We start from the raw sequence: 6578 nt of genomic DNA on the forward strand, positions 1-6578 counted from the left end.
TCGCAATAATTTCCGGGAAAATGTATCCAACAAAATTAATTATCGTGAGAGGCCTATACATGAAACACACACACACAAATAAATCTACAGACTTACTCCAAACTGCCAAACATATTAATTAACACACTCACTCTCATATAGTCTTTGACTCTATGTTGGCCTAGTAGAACAATAAGCAGCAGACTTTTACTTTTTTATAATTTCTACTGGATCTTAGATCTGCACATGCGCAATACGAGTATTTGTGTTGGGTAATCTATGGTAGGGCTAACCCATGCAGTGCATGGTGGGGCTCAAGTCAGTATTTGCATTGTAATTACATACACGCTCCCCTTGACAGTGAAACGCCATGCGTGAGGTTTAGATTATTTCCCTGTCTCAATCCAAATTGAACTGTATGAAATAAAAAGGCACATTTGTCTTGTAGTAAATACAAAGTGCGACCTGGAGCCAATCCTGCTATTTTTCCACAGGTGAAAGAGTTGACATGCTGAAAACCCAACCCCTGCAGGGGGGTCTGGGGGAATCTCCCCCAGGAGATTTTTTTAAATACTAACATAAAATACACATTCTGGTACTCTCTTGAGAAGAAAAATAAATACATCTATTACTACACGGCATATTTTAAAAAATGAATGCCATTTTAGTTTTTTGTTACTTTGTTCTGAAAGCTGAACCTGCTGCTCCTCACTGAAGAGGGAAGATGCTGTGAATTACTTTACATTGTGGATAAGGGTGGATAGCCCCCATTGTTCTGTGTGTCAAAATGAAAGACAGCACACACACCTACCAATCATCAAACCGTGGGGTCTTATTTCATTACGTGTTGATTTCTATCAACACGTAATGTTGTATCGATGTAGATGTAGTACTACAGCAAAAGTATTCTCCGTCGGGACTTCCTGCAACAACACCACGCCGTTATCTTGATTCTGATTGGCCAGAAGACATTATCAAAGATGTTCTATTGAGAGGACGATCACTACGTGACAACAGTTTTGAAACCCGTTTCTAGTCTTCGGTATTTTTGTTTTTGGCGTGAGAATAGTTTGTGCAGCGTGAGAGCGTGAGATTGAGAGTGAAAGCGTGTGTCACACGCCAGATGCGTGAGAGTTGGCAACCCTGTCTTCATATCTGTTCAGAAACTAGACAAAAGTTAAACAAGTACAAACCACAGACTGCCTGTGTCATGGCGAATACAGTCGCTGGTTTATTTATGTCTGTAGGCCGTTGTTGTGAGTGTGGACGGTCGGAGCATATATAACGTTAGCTTAGCCAAGCTCCATTTAGAAAACACGCATTTTAAAAGGGTTTTCGCCTGCCGTCTGTCTGCAGACTTGTCAAAGCATTAATTCATGGTTTTTACTAACCGGTATCAGTATGTTGTTACTTCGGTATCATTTTGAAACGTGTATTACAATTAAATCACGGTCAAATATGTTCATCTTGTTGTAGTTGTAGCCTGGGCCGTATCCAGGATTTCCTAAATACCGAGGTCCAAACATGCTAGGGGAATTCGGGGGATATCCCCCGAGATTTTTGGGAGTTTCATGATCTAGTTATGGTGCTTTTTAAGTCCTATGGGGGGTCACAAATTGGATAATATATCGATTTCAAACCATGTCAGTGGGCTGACAATGTCAGCATCAATTATTTTGAAAGTGTAATACATAATAAGAATCAGTTGATTGTTACTATTAATGATCTGGACATGCAGAAGAGGCTAAAATGATCACAAAACATTGTCAACATCAGTGGCGAGCCGTGAATTTTATACCTAGGCCCTCTGACCCCCACCCCTTCCCTCGAGTTATTACGTCGCAGCGTATACGTATACTTCAGCGGAATATCAAAACAACGGCCCGGGGTGCAAAACGCATCAATGAAAGCGACCCTCTACCACACAAAACAACACCTGTAAATAACCCTATTTGTGTTCTTTGAAATTGAAAAGGATATTGCATTGTGTTTGTTACTTTCGTTGCAGTTGTATGTCTTAAGTGTAATTTGGCATGCTTTTATTTTGAAGGCGAGTTAACGCTGTTGACAGGAAGTTGTTGTTGCTATGGAAACAAGAAACGTTTCACAGCGGGCAGAACTTGTCATAAAGTCCGCGATAATAACACCCACCCATTTAGCGGGAAGATATGATTGGTCAATTGTACTGTCATTTGACATTACTCTCTCGTTCAGTTACTATAGCGGGGCCCTCTGTGAATTCATAGCTGGACCGCCTGGACTAGGGCTGTGCGATTATGGCAAAAATCATAATCACGATTATTTGGTCAATAATTGATATCACGATTATTTTGACGATTATTCATTGACCATTTATTGAACTTTAAAACAAATAATATTTTACCAATAAACAAGATCAATAAATATGTTGGAGCGCACTTCCAAAACCATACTAAACATATATTAATATGATAAATACAAATAAATTAGACCAAAATAAATTAAATCAAACATGTTGCAGTGCACTGTCACAACCTACTGAAAACTCCTTAACATATAGCCAACATTTTGGTAAAACATATTCAACATATTCCACTCAGTTAAACGTTGAAGGCTGGCCAACCGTCATGGTCCAGAAGTAACAGGAAATAAATGTTGAACTACAATTTAAGACCAAATAAAAATGTTTAGGCCACCATGGCAAATGCTGGTAGGGCTGCTCATGTCATCTCTTAAAGATTGTTCGCAAGAAACACCAGCCTGTTTACATGGTCTGGTTTCAGAGATGAGCGCAGGCAGGTGACAATATTGCCTCCTGTACTGAAGACCCTCTCTGAAGAGGAACTTGTGGCAGTGCTGCCACATATGACACAGGACAAAAAGAAAAGACTCTGAAGAACCCTTTCTTTGCCATTATATAAAAATAGTGTTGCTACAAAAGTATAAATTAGGCTTCCTAATAAGACAACTCAGATCTGAAGCTACACAGTAATCTGCTGCAGCAACAGTGCAATAAAAAAGACAACATTAATAGAATCAAACCCATTTTTTGTTGCATTTTATTAGAGTATAAAAATAAATGCCTTTCAAATAGGATGCAAGCAACACTAGTTTCTGAACTGATAGACTATAATCAATTTAAACAGAACAGATCTTAATGTTTGCATTGTTATACCATTTTGTACAATAATTATCATGAATAAATTCAAACAAACTAAAACTTACAGCAGATTAATAACGGTATCTAAATTGAGTTTTTATTATATCAAAAACCTGTTGAAATGCTGCTGTTATTTTTACTGTCCCACAAAAGCGCGTCGCAGCCTCCAGGAATGCTTCTTTCACAACTTCGCCGTCTTTGAAAGACTTCATGTGTTTCGCAAGAACGTGACTGACCCGATAAGATGCTCTGGTAGCAGCCTTGCTCTTGTTGTTGGGCCTGGTGGAAATGGACTGCTGTGCATTTAGCTGTGCTCTCAGGCCCCTCCCCTTTTGGAGCGTAGGCAGAATTAGGAGGGAATTCCGTCTCGTAGCGTTTGTGCACTGTTTTGAAATGCCGCTCCTAAATTACCCTTCTTCGATAAAGCCACGCTCGCATTGCAGATGAGACAGATGGACTTTGAATTGGAATAGATACAAAAATAATGATCCTCCCACTTGGAGTGAAAATTATATATTTTGGGCTTTTTTGCTTCTGCCATAATTGCGGTCTTGTGTGTGTGCGGACTGTCACTCCTGTTGACCATCCATGCTGTTGACACGGACAACGTCAGCGAACTAGTGCACTGCTCACCAGCCACGCCCGGACACATGGGGTGAGGCCGGCCAATCACAAAGCTTTGATGCGTTCAAGTGCATTATTCTGGCACGGGAACATTATGTTACAGGACATTAACGATAAAACAGAATATTGTTGTTCTATTTTTAGACACATCTCGCGATCGACTGGGAATCTCCCCGCGACCCTTCTTTTTAACGAGTTGCTGCTCTTGTTCTGACATCTTCGCTCGCGCTGAACACTCACAACACATGTCACTCCCACGTGGCCGAGTGGGCTTTTAGGGAGGGGCGAAAGCGCACCCAGCAAAATAATCGTATTTTGTCAATTATGCTGTTTTCATAATCGTCGCAAACCATAATCGTAATCGCGATTAAAATACGATTAATTGCACAGCCCTAGCCTGGACGTCCAACAGCTCCTCTCTTCACAGTAACTTGCAGAGACGAGCTTCTTTCATTTAACTCTTCACATTCCAACATAAACTGAATAGGCAGATTCGAAGGATTTATTTCTTTGGAAATGTTATTTTAAATACAATTAAATCAAGTTATTTTGGTAAAACTAATGAAAAATATAACTAAAAAAATATATTAAAAAATATATAATTTGTTTTAATGTTTTTAAATATTATTTTGTAGAATATCTTAGGCCCTCACAGAGGGCGCTGACGGCTAACCTACAGCCTCTCTTCCATCTTCTTGAGTCTCTCTGTCTTCTTCCTGTTCATTACTCTCTCTGTCCTCTACGCTTTCTCTTTGTTCAATCTCTCCCTCGTTGTTCACTTTTTGCTCCTCTTCACTTGTCGCTCCTGCCAGTGAATCAAAGCAATTCAGCAATTTAGTTCATTTCACTTGTTTGTTTGCATTATTTTTTTATTTAAATCTGTTTTGTTTGATTCTCAAAAGAGAACAAAGATGTAAGCAGATTGTGTTTTATACAATTGTATGTTATTATGACATCATCACAAGACTATTGTTATAGACACATTACATTTCTCTCTCTCTCTCTCTCGCTCTCTCTCTCTCTCTCTCTCTCTCCTCTCTCGCTCTCTCTCTCTCTCTCTCCTCTCTCTCTCTCTCTCTCTCTCTCTCTCTCTCTCTCACCAAAGCTGAGCTTCGATTGACGTAGTCTTCTCATTATATCTGAGTCAGTGTAAAAAGAAAACAATACAATGTTATATCTTCGATGTTTTACTCAAATTGAAATAAAAGAAAAGCATTACAACGTTTGTTAAAAGGTAATCCTTCTGACATTGGATGAATGTAATTAACTTTAGCTCTCTAGCTAGTTTATTCACGCAATTTAAACCAAAGTATAGCCTATATCTGCAATATAAGTTAGTGTGCATGTTGTCGGACGTCCACTGACTAACGTAGAGCGTTCACACAGGATCTGCTGCTCATATGATGTCCTGATGAGCAGAAACACAAGCAGCCCGCTGGACTCAGATCTCTAGATACCTCATCACTCCTCCGCTGCTCCGGTACAAGTCCGGGCTGCGGTGGTGTGTTGATACATGTCGTCTTCTTCTGTTTGCTTTACCCGAGGCTACGTACTTATGCAGCGCCCCCATGGTCAGTAAATGGAAGTACTACAAAGAACCCCGTTTAGTGTAATTATTTCACAAGTTTTGTTATACACAGCTCGGAAAATATTACCGAGGTCCGGACCTCGGTGACCTCAATGGTAGATACGGCCATGGTTGTAGCCCCCTTGCCAGCGATTATCTCTCTAGTTTAGCATACTCAGCCCGACTCAGCCTGGTTGTTCCTGGCCTTAGAACCACGATTTAATGGGGCCAGAAAAACTGTGAATTAGGACCCGCTAGCCGGTACTAGGCCAAGTGGAAACGCAACCAAAAACGGGCCCCGCACGGCTCGGCACGCTTAAAGCGAGCTATCCGCTGCAGTGGAAACGCGCCATTAGACTGCACAAGCAGCATTATGTGACTCACCAAGTTAAGATTTATTCCTTCCATTACCTCTCGCCCTTAGTGTCTTAATATTACACCTTCAAACTGGCTCCAGTGATGAAAAACAAAGAGAAATTACAAAATACGCTTGCCTTATTTCTTTTTCAGCATCCACGTAATTTAAAGCAAAAAAAACGAAAAACCTTGAGATACAAATGTGTTTTTGTTTACCGTAGATGCATTTCCCCATCTCTCTTTCTCTGCGTCCCTTGTTGTCAGAGCTTGCTTGGGAAATGCGACTGACATGTTTTGTGTTCCCGCTAATGTATTTTCCCTTTGCATATACAAATCCGATTCTCTACGGTGTGCAGGATGGCGCTTTTTAAAATGTGACAGGTATCAGCGTTGAGATCAGCGCATCTGAGGGCACGGCACTGCTTGCTTCTCTTCTGCTAATTCTGTTAAAGCCACTGGGACTCCTAATAAGGAACAACAGCGCCTTGATGTTTGGCCCTCTGGCATGCAAGGTTTATTTGTGGGCGGTTGTGGGAAGACACAGACACACATACACCATATCTATGCACGCATACACATGCTTAGCAAACACACAACATTTCCACTTACACTCCGCACACTCGCAGTCGCACACTGCTACAGGCGAAAAAGAGGTGCAGAGATGCTGGAGCATTCATAACAGGCTCACAACAGAAATAGGGGCCTATAATTTACTTGTGCTAAATGCAGCTTTTTAGTAAGTGCCAAAGCGACCAGCATCCTGCTCTCCAATTCCACTCTCCTCTGCTCTTACTCCTCCTCCTCCTCACCCCTCCTGCCCCAGATTGTAATTGTCTCCTGAAAGAGCACAAGGTAAATAAAGCTAATGCAATATTTTTTCCCGGAGTTGGTCTTGTGATGTAGTGCCGTGTT

The sequence above is a fragment of the Gymnodraco acuticeps genome, unplaced genomic scaffold (genome assembly GCF_902827175.1).
Source record: "Gymnodraco acuticeps unplaced genomic scaffold, fGymAcu1.1, whole genome shotgun sequence".
In the NCBI taxonomy this organism is placed as follows: Eukaryota; Metazoa; Chordata; class Actinopteri; order Perciformes; family Bathydraconidae; genus Gymnodraco; species Gymnodraco acuticeps.